Source organism: Elephas maximus, chromosome 4, assembly GCF_024166365.1.
Source record: "Elephas maximus indicus isolate mEleMax1 chromosome 4, mEleMax1 primary haplotype, whole genome shotgun sequence".
In the NCBI taxonomy this organism is placed as follows: domain Eukaryota; kingdom Metazoa; phylum Chordata; class Mammalia; order Proboscidea; family Elephantidae; genus Elephas; species Elephas maximus.
The window spans coordinates 182195907-182209212 of NC_064822.1; the positions used below are offsets into that span (position 1 = coordinate 182195907).

The 13306-nt window shown below is 51.1% G+C and overlaps 1 protein-coding gene across 1 annotated transcript in view; it reads right to left on the reverse strand.

Moving 5' to 3' along the window:
• The window catches only part of TMEM184B (transmembrane protein 184B), a 60866-nt gene extending 53098 nt beyond the window's left edge, over positions 1-7768 (reverse strand). Inside the window, exon 1 of the mRNA XM_049884435.1 lies at positions 7640-7768. The gene's annotated coding sequence lies outside the window, so the exon portion shown is untranslated. The remainder of the gene's footprint in view (positions 1-7639) is intronic.
• Positions 7769-13306: the final 5538 nt, after the last annotated feature.

Below are 13306 nucleotides of genomic sequence, written 5' to 3' on the forward strand. Positions count from 1 at the left end.
CACACACCTTCTCCTTCAGGTCTTACCATGACCACAAAGACCTGTTCTCCCTCCAAACCAGGCCCTTCCCCTTCGCTCAGGGTTTTCTAACCTAGGACCTCACCTGAGAAGAGTGGAACAGATACCAGCAGCCTCACTAGAGGGGGAGGCTCAGAGAGGTCAAGTGACTCACCCAAGGTCATCACCCAGATTTTCTGACTCTTAGTCCAGAGCTGACTGCCACTCATGCCACAGTGTTGCCCAGCAAAGAGGTTGGAGACCTCATCTTTCCCACCAAGAGCCTGAAATGAAACTCCAGGGTTCTATTTTGGAACTTCTGTGACTCTCTTATATCTCTGGCTGCCTTTTTAATTCCATGAGTAAGTATTATAATCCAGGGATAAGATAATGCATGACTGTGCCTAGAAAGGAAATATGTCCAAGTTTTAGTAGGGATTATTTCTTGGTTACGAAATGTGGGGTGATTCTTATCCTCATCCCCAACGTTTTCTGGTTCCAAGTTTACCATAATCAGCAAAATTATTTTTAAAATCAGAGGAGCCTATTGTTTCTAAAAGGCTGAAACACTGAGATCAACATTACAAACTTTCCATTAAATATTCATTTAGTTGTGTGCGACTGTTTAAAAAGCGGTAGAGCTGGAAGTGACGCAGGTTAGGCACAAAGGATTTCTGGGTGGGATCTTCCCCCTCGGGTTTCCGCCCCAGAGGAGAAGGAAAAGGAGGTGTCTGCAGGGCATCCTGTCTCCCCTCAGAGACCTGAGACCCTGGCGACAGGCCCTGCCCTTGGGCAGCCCCGGGCTGTTTCATGTGCACCAGTGGCTCCTGACATAAGCTCAGGCCTAATAAACAAGCCCATTGTGATCACCCTTGATATCCATCACTTCTCGAGAATGATTCCAGCATTATCCTGAGCGGCCATGCCATTAATCCAACCAACCATTCATTTAGTCAAAAACTATTTCAAGCTTCACAGACACACCCAAACTCCCTGAGGGACCAAATTACTGGGCTGAGGGCTGGAGACCATTGTCTCGGGGGACATCCAGCTCAACTGGCATCTAAAATACTCCACTGGTCCCACCCCATCCGGAGCAATGGGGAACAAAGAAAACCAAAGATACAAAAGCTAGATTATTCCAAACGACTAATGGACCACAACTACCACAGCCTCCACCAAACTGAGCCCAGCACAACTAGATGGTGCCCGGCTACCACCACTGACTACTCTGACAGGGATCATCACAACAGAGGGTCCCAAACAGAGCTGGAGAAAAATGTAGAATAAAATTCCAACTCACAAAAAAAGACCAGGCTTGCTGATCTGACAGAGACGGGAGAAACCCTGAGAGTACGGCCCCTGGACACCCTTTTAACTCAGTACTGAAGTCACTCCTGAGGTTCACCCTCCAGCCAAAGATTAGACAGGCCCATAAAAAAAAAAAAAAAAAAGTGACTAAACGGGCACACCAGCTCAGGGGCACAGACAAGAAGGTGGGAGGGCAGAGGAAAGCTGGTAATGGGGAACCCAAGGTTCGGGGGGGGGAAGTGTTGACATGTCGTGGGGTTGACAACCAATGTCACAAAACAATACGTACGTTAATTGTTTAACGAGAACCTAATTTGCTCTGTAAACCTTCATCTGAAGTACAATTGAAAAAAAAAAAAAGATTTCAGCACCCACTCCATGCAAGGCATCGTGCCACACACAGAGCCATCATGAACCTGATGTTGCTGGCAGTCGTCAGGACATGGAGACCTCAGCTCACGGTGACCCCATGCACACCAGAATGAAATGCTGCCCCGGTCCTGCGTCATTCCCACGATTGGTGGTCAAGCGGACTACTGTGTTCCATGATATTTTCACTGACTGATTTTAGAAACAGGTCACCAGGCCTTTATTCCTCACCATCTTAGTCTGGAAGCTCCACTGAAACCTGTTCAGCCTCACGGCAACACACAGGCCTCCACTGACAGGCGATGGCTGTGCGTGAAACGCACCGACTGGGAATCAAATCCAGGACTCTCACATGCAAGGCCACCCTGCAAAGTAGGGAGACACAGCAGGTCCCTCCTCAATGATCTTACAAACGAGATTCAGTGCTTAAGTCTAGCGTTCCTGATCCAACTCCTGCTCGACCCACCACCTCCCCTCTGCTCATATTTCTAGCATATTTAAGCATGGGGGCATGAGTGATGGACATTAACCTAAGACTGGAAAAACTACCAAGCAGAAGCCATGTGTCACGACCCTACGTTCTGTCCAAGCACAGGGTCTCAGCCGTGCTAAAACAGTGGCAAACAGGAATGCGCACAAATGCTGCCGGCGTCTGGGCTAATGCCAGCTTCCCACTGCCCCTGCATTGAGTTTCATTCCCTCCATCCTTAAATGAGTAAGGAATGGTGACAGACTGAGCAGGACTGCGTTAAGGCGCCTGCACCCACATCTGTCTCAGCGGAGGTGGAGGTGATGGGGAGGGGAATGATGAGAAAACCCAAGAGGTGGGCAGTGATTCAATTCTTCTCTCATGGTCCCCTCCCACTTTACTTCCTTCCCTTCTTGTCCTCTTTGAGGCTGAGAAGGTCACATTCAATTAACGCTGAGGGCCTCTAGGTGCTGAGCCCTAGGGCCAAGCAATTTAGCAGACCTGAACTCAGTCCTTTGCTTTGCACATGCTGTTCCCTCTGCCTGGAATGCGCTTCCTCCGCCCTTCACATGGTGGCTCTATCACAGACCAGCATCAATGTCCCTTTGTCAGAGAAGTGTCTGCCCAGTTGGTACCTTCCCGGAGCTCACCCTGCTATCCCTCAGAGCACCCATAACAACTATTATTACTTGTGTGTTTAACGTCCCTTTCTGCAGCTGGATTCGGCTCCATGAGGGCAGACCCAGAGTCCAGCCACCGCCCACATACAGCCTGGCACACAGGCGTCCATACCCATTCTCGGGTACATTAAAGGGCCTGTGGGGAATCATCAAAGCCAGCTGACTGTGCGCTGCTGTGTGCCTGTGCCGTAGTGCGCTCCATGCAGACCACAGGTCTCTGCGGCCCATGAGGGCTGCACTAGGGTCACCAGCACTTTACAGAAGAGGCAAGTGACATCACTTCCCCGCCTCCCCATGTCTAAAGAACAGGAAATTAGAACCTGGTAACCAATTTGCAGGGGCCCTGGTGGCACAGTGGTTAAGCGCTCAGCTGCTCATCAAAAGATGAGCAGTGTGAAATCGCCAGCCACTCAGCAGGAGGAAGATGTGGCAGTCCGCCTCCATAAAGATTATACCTCGGAAACCTTGTGGGGCAGCTCTACTCTGTCCTACACCGTCACTATGAGTCCGAGTTGACTTGATGGCAGTGGGTTTTGGTTTGGAACCAACTTGCCTGAGCCTGTAGAGCAGTAGTTGAGCACTCAGCTGCTAACCAAAAGGTGAGTGGTTTGAACCCATCAGCCCCTCTGCAGGAGAAAGATGTGGCAGGCTGCTTCCATAAAGATTACAGCATTGGAAATCCTATGTGGCAGTTCTACTCTGTCCCATAGGGTTGCTACGCGTCGGAATGAACTCAGCGGCAATGGGTTTGTTTTTTGGCAAGCAACTTGCCAAGGCCACTAGGTGAGTAAAAGCATGAGGATCTGAACCCACGCCTCCCAATTCTCACTTTGTGCTCTCTAGGTTGTCAGGGCTGCTCAACTCATCATCTTCCTCTCGCCACAACCCCGAAACAAGCGTCTCTTCCTCCTGTGCTCCCAGTAACCACTTCGGTCCCTTCCTAAATTCTCAGCCTCCCATCCCAAGGCACCCAACTCAAACGTCTCCCCAACTCCTCGCTCCACATCATACACCCGTCAGCTCCCACAGCCCAATACCCAGACTCTTAAACCTGTCCTCTGTCCCCTCTTCCCTGTTGCTATGGAGATGGCCCTAGTTCAGCCCTCATCACTTTTCTCCTGGACTCCAGCCAAGCCTCCTCTGTCTCCCTGCCTCAGTTTACCTTCCCACAGCCACCAGCATTTCTCTGTGGACCACAAACTGATCATGTCCCTCTTCTGGATGAAACCCTCAATCGCTCCCCTGCCTTTCCAACTTCTAAATCCCCAAAGTCAACTGTATCCCTCCTGCCTCACCCTCGACATCCAGTAAAATCAGGTAACTGGTCATTTCACAGCCACACCACTGTGTTGTCCCTTGGCCCGGAACACCATCCCCTAGTCATCTACTGGGGCCCCGCTCACATGTCACCTCCTCCACAAAAGCTTCTCTGACACCCCAATGCGGATCCCCCCTCAGCTGTGCTCCAGCGATATTCCACAAGACCCCTGAGTGGAGCACCTCCAACCCCACAGTCTTCCAGCCTGTGGAAAGGGATGACGCCTCATTTGTTCAGCACGGCGAGCAGCACGGAGCCGCACGACATGCTAGCCAGCAAAGTAGGCAGGCAGACCAAGCACTGCCCCTGTGACCTTACAAATGAGATCCAGTGCTTAAATGCGGAGTTCCCATTCCAAATCCTGCCTGGTCCACCCCTCCCCTCTGCCCGTATTTATAGCACAGATGACCACAGGGGTGTGGGTGATAGACAGCCACCACAGCTCTCCAATGGCAATGGGAGCCAGCTGCTCACATCCATCCTGGACATACGGACAGCATGAGGACCCACGAGACCTGGGAGAAATAGGAAGACCTTCAGTCCAGCTCAGCAGAGCCAATTCACAGCCAGCAACTGAAGCTAGTGGTAGACCGGACAGTGGGCGCCAGAGGCCTGTCCCAGTCACATGGGGTCTTCATGACCAAAAGATGCTGGAGGCAGAGAAGGAGTATAGCAGGGACTAAAAAGGATGCCAGTGACGTAAGGGAAAGGAATGGGCGGGAGGCGGGTCTTCTTGGAGTCATTTTTGGGAATAAAGGAAGGAGAATATGGGATGATAATAATGCCCTGGACATCTGAGGATGTTATCACTTCCCTTCAGGAGCTCCCTGCTGACCACAGTGGGACCAAGTTCAAACTCCTTAGTGGGGCCTTCAAAGGTCTTATGCCCCAGGCCCACCCGGAGGTATTTCAGCGTCCACACATTGACCCATGGGTCCGCTCTCCCTAGAATGCCCTCCTCTTCCTCCATGGGTCAAGTACCCCTCGGCCTTCAAGGCTCTGGATATTTTGCTCTGGGAAGACTTCCGGTGCACTCCTGGCCAGAGGGGGAAGAGCATGGGCTCTGAGGTCAGACCCTCAGGGTCAGACCCAGCAACATCAACCGCTGCGTGACCTCACCAGAGTTTTAGCCTCTCTCAGCCTCCTTAGCTGCCTTCTCTGTAAACTGAGGGTGGTAACCGTCCCCACCTCACTGGGTGGTGGAGGATGAAACCCAGTCATTTATGAAAGAGCTTTGAACTGTGCCTGGCATACAGCAAGTGCTCAGTAAACAAACTGTTGTTCCTATTGTCCTTGGGCCCCTGAGGGCCCTCTGTTCACACACAAGCAAAGCACTGTCTTGCACATATTTGTCACAGGAGGCAGACCCCCCACACACAGAGCCCTCCCAGAGCCCAGCTGCTGGCCCTCCCGAGCTCATACACCCAAATCTCCAGTCTGAAGGCCCCACGGAGAGAGAAGGGCACTCGTTGTTACTCGGTTTCAAAACAACGCAAGGCCTTGCTGAGGCTGTTTCCACTCCAGGGAATCTGTGGGGATAAATGAGTACAGCAGGGACTGGAAATAGCACTGAGTCCCTCTCAGGGAAAGGGCTGGGCCGCCTGGCCAGCAAGAAATCAAGAGCAAAATCCTCAAAGGCAAAGCGGGAAGAAGCGCAGCCAGCCCGAGTGAATGAGGACAGGCGGATTCCTGCGCCCCTGTTCTGCTAGGATCAGGAGTGCTTCATCCCACCCACTTGGGGAGCTTTAGAAGGGGCTTCTTGACCAACTCGCCACCACCGGGGAAGGAACTTACAACACATCCAGGGTCCCAAGGGTGGCACAAAGGTGCTCCAGATTGCCCATGGCTCTAGGGGTGGGGGTCACAGAGCCTTCTCCACCCAAACCAGATATCAGCACCCCAACTGGGGTCACAAACTATGTCTCCCCAGCACACGGGGAGCCCCCAGAGGGCCAGCACCTTCAGACCCCCGCGCCCCTAGCGTGACACCTGGCACGCAGTAGACACTCTAAATTATGAGGCAGCATGACCTGACATCAAGAGAGGTCCTCGTTCAAGGATGACTCCATGAAGGTCTGCCACGTACCACAGACAAACAGGTCATATACCCTCTGGGCCTCAATCCACTTATCTGCCAACAGTGACAAGAGTCCCTCACTCAGATAGCTGCTGAGAGAATTAACGAGGAAAATACATGTGGAACCCACAAAAGGATCAAGATAAATGTTAGTCATCCTCCTAGCTTCAGCTCAACTGTCCTCTTTGGGTGGAGTCTTTTCTGCCAGCCACGTCCCCCTCCCCCAGCACTGAACCCACCAAGCTCCTTGAGGCCAGGGGCCACCATGTGTTTGTGTCCCAGGCCTGATAATGTGGGCACACAGGCCTGGCTGCTGAGGCCCTCCCAGTCCATGGTCCCAGCTCTGACTCAAGTGGCACCCTCCAGCAAGATGTCCCCATGTATACAGAGCCTAGGGGACCCATCAAGCATGCTGAAAAGGAAGGGAGGTGGGAAGGGACGCTCCAAACATAGCCTGTCAAGGAAGCTGCACCTCTGAGACCTGTGTGTGCTCCGCAGGTGCCCAGTGAGCTTGTTTGCCTGGCTGACTCCACGGCACACAGGCCTCCATGGCACAGATTGCTGCTTCTTCCCTTATATAAAGCACCGAGCTCAGGGACCAGTCAAATAAATAATATACGGGCTTCACTTCACACACGTGTCAGGCGTGCAAACACCTGCCCCATGCTGCCCTCCAGGAAAGGGTGAAATGTCTGCCTTACATTTCCCCCAGGAGAGTATATGGATGGGGAGCAGACACCCATGCTCGCTCCCCACCTCCATTGCCTTGCCCTGGCCTGGAGCCACCTAGCACTAGATGCAAGTAGACCCAGAGCAAGGTGTGCCCTGGGAGCAAATGGACAACCCACAGGATGGATACACACCCCAGCCGGTCTCTGCAGTCCCTTTCGAGACAAACATCCCTGGAGCCCCAGGTTACGCCGCTGCTCCTCCAAACACTCAGACCTGTGTGCACATCCTCCATTCACGCACCCCCAAAGGCATCGCCCGGACAATCACCCCCCTAGTTCACAGACACCGCACAGGGCATGGACGTCCCTCCCTCCCCACTCGCTGTGCCAGGCGCCAGCACACCCACCGGGGCGACACAATCTCACTTGCCAAGGGCCTGTCCATCCGCGCCCCCGCTACCTCCACCCGCAGGTCCGATTACTCGCCAGGCGCGGTCCCCGCCACGTCGGCGAGGAAGAGGCCGGGCGGGGAGGGGGCGCCGGGCGGGGCGCACGGGGCGGCGGAGTCCCCATCTCTCCCCGGTACGCCGGCCACCTTCGCCCTCTCCCCGCCCGAGGACCGGCGGCCGATGCGACCCACGGGGCGCCCCCCGCGCAGGCCTCTGCCCAGCAGAGCAGCCCCCCGCCCCCGGGCTCCGCGGCCGCCCCCCTCGGAGCCTCCGGTGCGAGGCCGGCCGGCCGGGGTACCTCAAGAGCCCATGGCGGCGGCGTGTGCAGGCGATGCGCGGCGGCCGACTCTGCAGGCGGGGCGCGCGGGCTGGCAGCGCCGCAGCCCCGGAGTCTCCGCCGCCGCCGGCGCGTCTCGGGCCCAGCGGAGTGCCGCCGCGGCGCGCCTGCGCACTGAGCTCGCCGCCGGGGAGGGCGGGGCGGGCGAGCGCGAGGCTGAGATCACCGCGCCGGCCTTAAAGGGGCCGCGCCCCTAGCGGAGCCCGCCCGACGGCCCCAGCCCCGCCCACCACAGAGCTTCCTACCCTGCAGCCACCTAGCCGTGGGCTGCAGGTCAGGCCCCGCGGGCTCCGGGCTGTGGCTCTGGCCCCGACGCTCGCTGGTCGTGTATTGCTTCACTTCGCTCAGCTCTAATTTCCCCCATTTGAGCCTGTTTTGAAGATGAAACAAAATATAATGGCTATTTGTTGAGTGACGGATGCGTGTGGAATTGTGGAATGAATGTATACCGACGTGTTGAGTGCAATTACGCGAGGTGAAATTGCTAAGAAGAAAAAAAAAAAAAAAAAAAAGCAGAGGGAGAGGCTTTTTCTTCCCATTCCACTATCCCCGCTTCTTTCATGCCCCACCTCGCTCTAGGCTGCCTAACTAGCAAAATTCTCAAAAAATTATTCAAGCAGCCTCGCCCATGTCTGTTTGCCAGGGCTACACCTTACCTAGGTTAACTGAAAAAACAATATGATACAATCACGTTCTAGCGCTGATACGCTGAGGATTCCCCGATTTATTTATATATACCTCCAGCGCAGTCTTCTCCCCTGAACTGTTCACTGATCAGGATTGGAGGAAGACTCATTAACAACCTGCGTTATGCAGATGACACAACCTTGCTTGCAGAAAGTGAAGAGGACTTGAAGTATTTACTGAGGAAGATCAAAGACTTCATCCTGGATCACACCTCAACATAAGAAAACAAAAATCCTCACAGCTGGACCAATAAGCAACATCATGATAAATGGAGAAAATATTGATGTCAAAGATTTAATTTTACTTGGATCCACAATCAACACCTATGGAAGCAGCAGTCAAGAAATCAAAATAGGCCAATCTGCTGGAAAGCACCTTTTTAAAGTGTTAAAAAGCAAAGATGTCATTTTGAGGACTAAGGTGCGCCTGACCCAAGCCATGGTGTTTTCAATTGCCTCATATTGCATGCAAAAGGTGGACAATAAATAAGGAAGACAAAAGAAGAATTGATGCCTTTGAATCATGATGTTGGCAAAGAATATTGAATGTACCACGGACTGCCAGAAGAATCAGTAAATCTGCCTTGGAAAACGTACAGCCAAAATGCTCCTTAAAAGAGAGGATGGTGAGACTCTGTCTCACATACTTTGGACATGTTATCAGGAGGGACTAGTCCCTGGAGAAGGACATCATGCTTGGTAAAAGTAGAGGATCAGTGAAAAAGAGATAAACCTTCAACGAGGTGGTCTGACACAGTGCCTGCAACAATGGGCTCAAACACAGCAATGACTGTGAGGATGGTGCAGAAGCCAGCAGTGTTTTGCTGTGTATGCAGAAGGTTGCTATGAGTCGGAATCAACTCAGTGGTCCAAAAGGTGTCTAAAGTCAATGTGTCCATAACTGAACTCAGCTCTCCCACACACACACATACAAACTTGCTCTCCCACAGCCTTCCCCCGTTAAAAAAATTAGTGGATGGCATTTCCATCCTTCCAGTCCCCTGGCCCAAAACCTCTGGAGCCATCTTTGAAATCCCCTCCCTCCCCCCTACTTCAGCAGGAAATGCCCTTGGCTCTTGACTCTTCTGCCGCATCTCCATTGACTCTTGCACCACGTCTCCATGACTGCCACCTGGTCCAGTCTCTGCCTGGGATTATTGCAATGTCCTCCTACCCCACGTCCCTTTTTCCAACCTTGTCCCCTGCTCCGAGTCCATGTCAACATCGGAGCCAGAGGGATTCTTTTAAAACCTAAGTCAGAACATGACTCTTCTTTGCTCCAAAGCCTCCACTGGCCCCCCATCACACTCTGAGTAAAAGCCGAAATCCTCACAAGTCCCTACAAACCCTGATCTAACATCGTACCTGCCCATTCATGTGTGACCTCATCTCCTACTACCCTTTCCCTCCACACTGACCCTTTGCTGTTCCTAGAACAAGCCAACCAGCAAAAAGCCTCAAGGTGTCTGCATTGGCTATTCCCTCTGCCTGGATCACTGTTCCACTAGATACCCGCATGGACCCTCTCTCACCTTCTTCAGGGGTTTGCTCAAACATCCCCTTCTCAGTGAGGCCTGCCCTGGCCACCCTAGTAAAATAGCAAGATCCTCCCACATGCACTCCTGATCCCCACTTATCCTGCTCTACTTCTTTCCCCATATCATTTACGGATTTCTGTCACGTTATATGGAAACCCTAGTGGCATAGTGGTTAAGAGCTACAGCTGCTAACCAAAAGGTTGGCAGTTCGAATCCACCAGTGGATCCTTGGAAACCCTTTTGGATAGTTCTACTCTGTCCTATCAGGTCACTAGGAGTAAGAATTGGCTTAACAGCAATGGGTTTGGTTTTGTACATAATATGATAACCCTCTGTGGCTGAGTCAATTCTGATTCCTGGCCACCCTGTAGGACGGAGTAGAACTGCCCCAAAGGGTTTCCAAGGATCCACTGGTGGATTCGAACTACCGACCTTTTGGTTAACAGCTGAGCTCTTAATAGTTTACCTATTTATTATACTTTATTGTTTGTCTTCCCCCAGTAGAATGTAAGCTGTGTGAGAACAAAGATTTTTATTCATTTTGTTTCCTGTCATAATCTCATTACTTAGTACAGGGGCTGGCATAGAGAACGTGCTCAAAAAATATTTGCAGCATGAATCATGGAATAGCAAAGTCCCACAGAAAAATTCCTTCCCAGCCCCAGGTAGGAAGTTCCTCAGGGCTGTCCCAACACACTGAACAAGGCTTATCAGTTGTATCACAATCATTTGTCTATGACCTCCCAGCTCGCTTTCCCACCCTTCACAAGAACTGCTCAGGACAAAGACCTGTCCCGGGAACCCCTCCAGGGCAAAGTCTTGTCCCAGTGAGCACCATATCTGCAATGCTTAGCGTAAAGCCTTTAAAAAAAGACGTATCTGACATCCATTCCTCTCTTCTGTGTGTTTCGGCTCAAACCAACCTGTTGCCTTCAAGTCGATTCTGACGGATGTCGATCCCTTGTGTTTCAGAGCAGAACTGTGCTCTGTAGGGTTTTCTTTTCCATTTAAATTGCTTATTTTTACTGGAAATAAGGATCATTGTTTGTGCAGTGATTAAACCGCTTAGCTGCTAACTGAAAGATCAGTGATTTGAATCCACCAGCCACTCTTTGGGAGAAAGAATGTGGCAGTCTGCTTCTGTAAAGATTACAGCCTCGGAAACCCTACGGGGCAGTTCTACTCTGTCCTATAGGGTTGCTCTGAGTAGGAATCGAATAGACGACAATGGATTTGGTTTGGTTCATAGAAAATAAAGCCTGAACACACATTCTCTACATCTAATAAATTCCAGTTTGGCTGTCAAGCTCATCTACTCTGAGAAACTCATCTTCATGTACCAGAAAAAAAATTTTTTTGAACAAATATTTATCTCACTTGTTTTTAAAATTACGTGATATAGTCACCTGGTTCAAGTAACAAGATAATACACAAGGATTTCAATGTTTTGGAAGTAGATCTCCAGGCCTTTCTTCTGAGGCACCTCTAGGTAGATTTGAACTGCTAACATTTCAATCAGTAGCCCAATGCTTAAACCACACCCATATTTAGGTTTTCAGCCCGTTCATCAAAGGCATTCTTGGGTTTTAACTTTATGGAGGCCCCAGGCTGGCGGGGGCAGAGGCAGGTGGTGGATATTTTTAGGCTTGGTTTGCCGGAAAGGGAATCTGGGCTCAAAGACAGAAAGTCACCTAGGTTGAGTGACAAGGCAGGTCAGCAGGTGGCACTGGGAGCCCTTGTTTGCTCCCTGTGAGAGGTGAAAGCCTCCCTCAAGGACTTGACTCATTTCCCTTCTCCTGGAAGATAAACACCTGCCCCTTCTCCTCCTCCTCCCCTCCATGCAACCGCCCATCGGTTCTTTCAGTTCTGGTTCCGGCTCGCAGATACCACCTCCATCTCTCCCCTCCCCTCCATGCCTGTTGCTAGTGCCCGCTTACCTCTGGAAGATTGCAGCGGCTCCCTAACCCGTAGTCTCACCCTTAAACTGGCTACTGAACAGAGAATGCCTTTCCCCACCTCCAACTCCACCCCTTTCTACCCAGAAAACAGCCCCTCTCCTTCAAAGGCCGAATCAGGTATCATCCTTTCCTTCCTCCTGGATCCTCAGCTCCCAGAGCCCCTCCCTCCATTCTGTTCTCATTAGTTTCTCCCCAACAAAAAAACTGGAAATAACCTTAAAGTCCTTTAAGAATGATTCAGTAAACTATAGAATGTCAACGCAATGGCATATTGTGTAAATATTATAATAGTCTCCTTACAAATTTCTAACAACACGGGAAAATGATTAGGGCATAATACTGAGTGGAAAAGGATGTAATAAATTTGTGTGACACCCTGGTCTCAACTCTGTAAACAGGTTTAGAAAAAAGATTGGAAGACAATATACCAAAATGTTAACAGCAGATCTGCCTATGTGGCAGGATTGTGGCTACTGGTTACATTCTTTTTTATGCTTCTCTGTATTTTCCAAAATTGATTTGCAAAAGGCATGTAATATTTTCAAAATAAGAAAAAAATGTTATTTAAAGAAGGGACGGCCCCCCTTCTCAGTGTTTTCTTCTCACTTCTCAGCATATTTCATCTGAATGCCTCTGTCTCCTCTGCCAAACTGAGCCTCTCCAGGGCAGGGCCAGGCAGGGTTACCCTCTGCATCCTCCATGCCCAGCTCAGTAGCCAGCCACAGATAGGAACCCACTGTCATAGTTACCTAGTGCTGCTATAACAGAAATACAAGTAGGTGGCTTTATCAAACAAATTTATTTTCTCAGTTTAGACAGAAGTCCGAATTCAAGGTGCCGGCTCTAGGGGAAGGCTTTCTGTCTGTCGGCTGGGGGTGGGAGTAGGGGGGAAGGTCTTTGTCCCTCAGTTCCCTGGAGATCTCCATGTATCACCTATCTTTCCCTCCACTGTGCTTCCTTAAAACTCAAAACAGATTGACTCAAGACACACCCTGAGCGAATACTATTGCATTAACATAACAAAGAAAACCCATTCCCAAATAGGATAACACAGGCACTCTTTAGGTAGAGGTTGGGTAGAGTTGATGCTGACTCAAAGAGACCCTCTAGGACAGAGAACTACCCCATAGGGTTTCCAAGGAGTGACTGGTAGATTCAAACTGCCAACCTTTGGGTTAGCAGCCGAGCTCTTAACCACTACACCACCAGGGCTCCACAGGTGTAAGACCAAAAAAACCTGCTGCTGTCAAGTTGAGTCTGACTCACAGGGACCCTATAAGACAGGTAGAACTGCCCCATAGAGTCTCCAAGGAACGGCTGGTGGATTCAAACTGCCAACCTTTTGGTTTGCAGCGGAACACTTAGCCACTGCGCCACCAGGGCTCCAACACAAGTATAAAAAAAAAAAAAAACATTGCTGTCGAGTCCATTCTGACTCATAGTGAC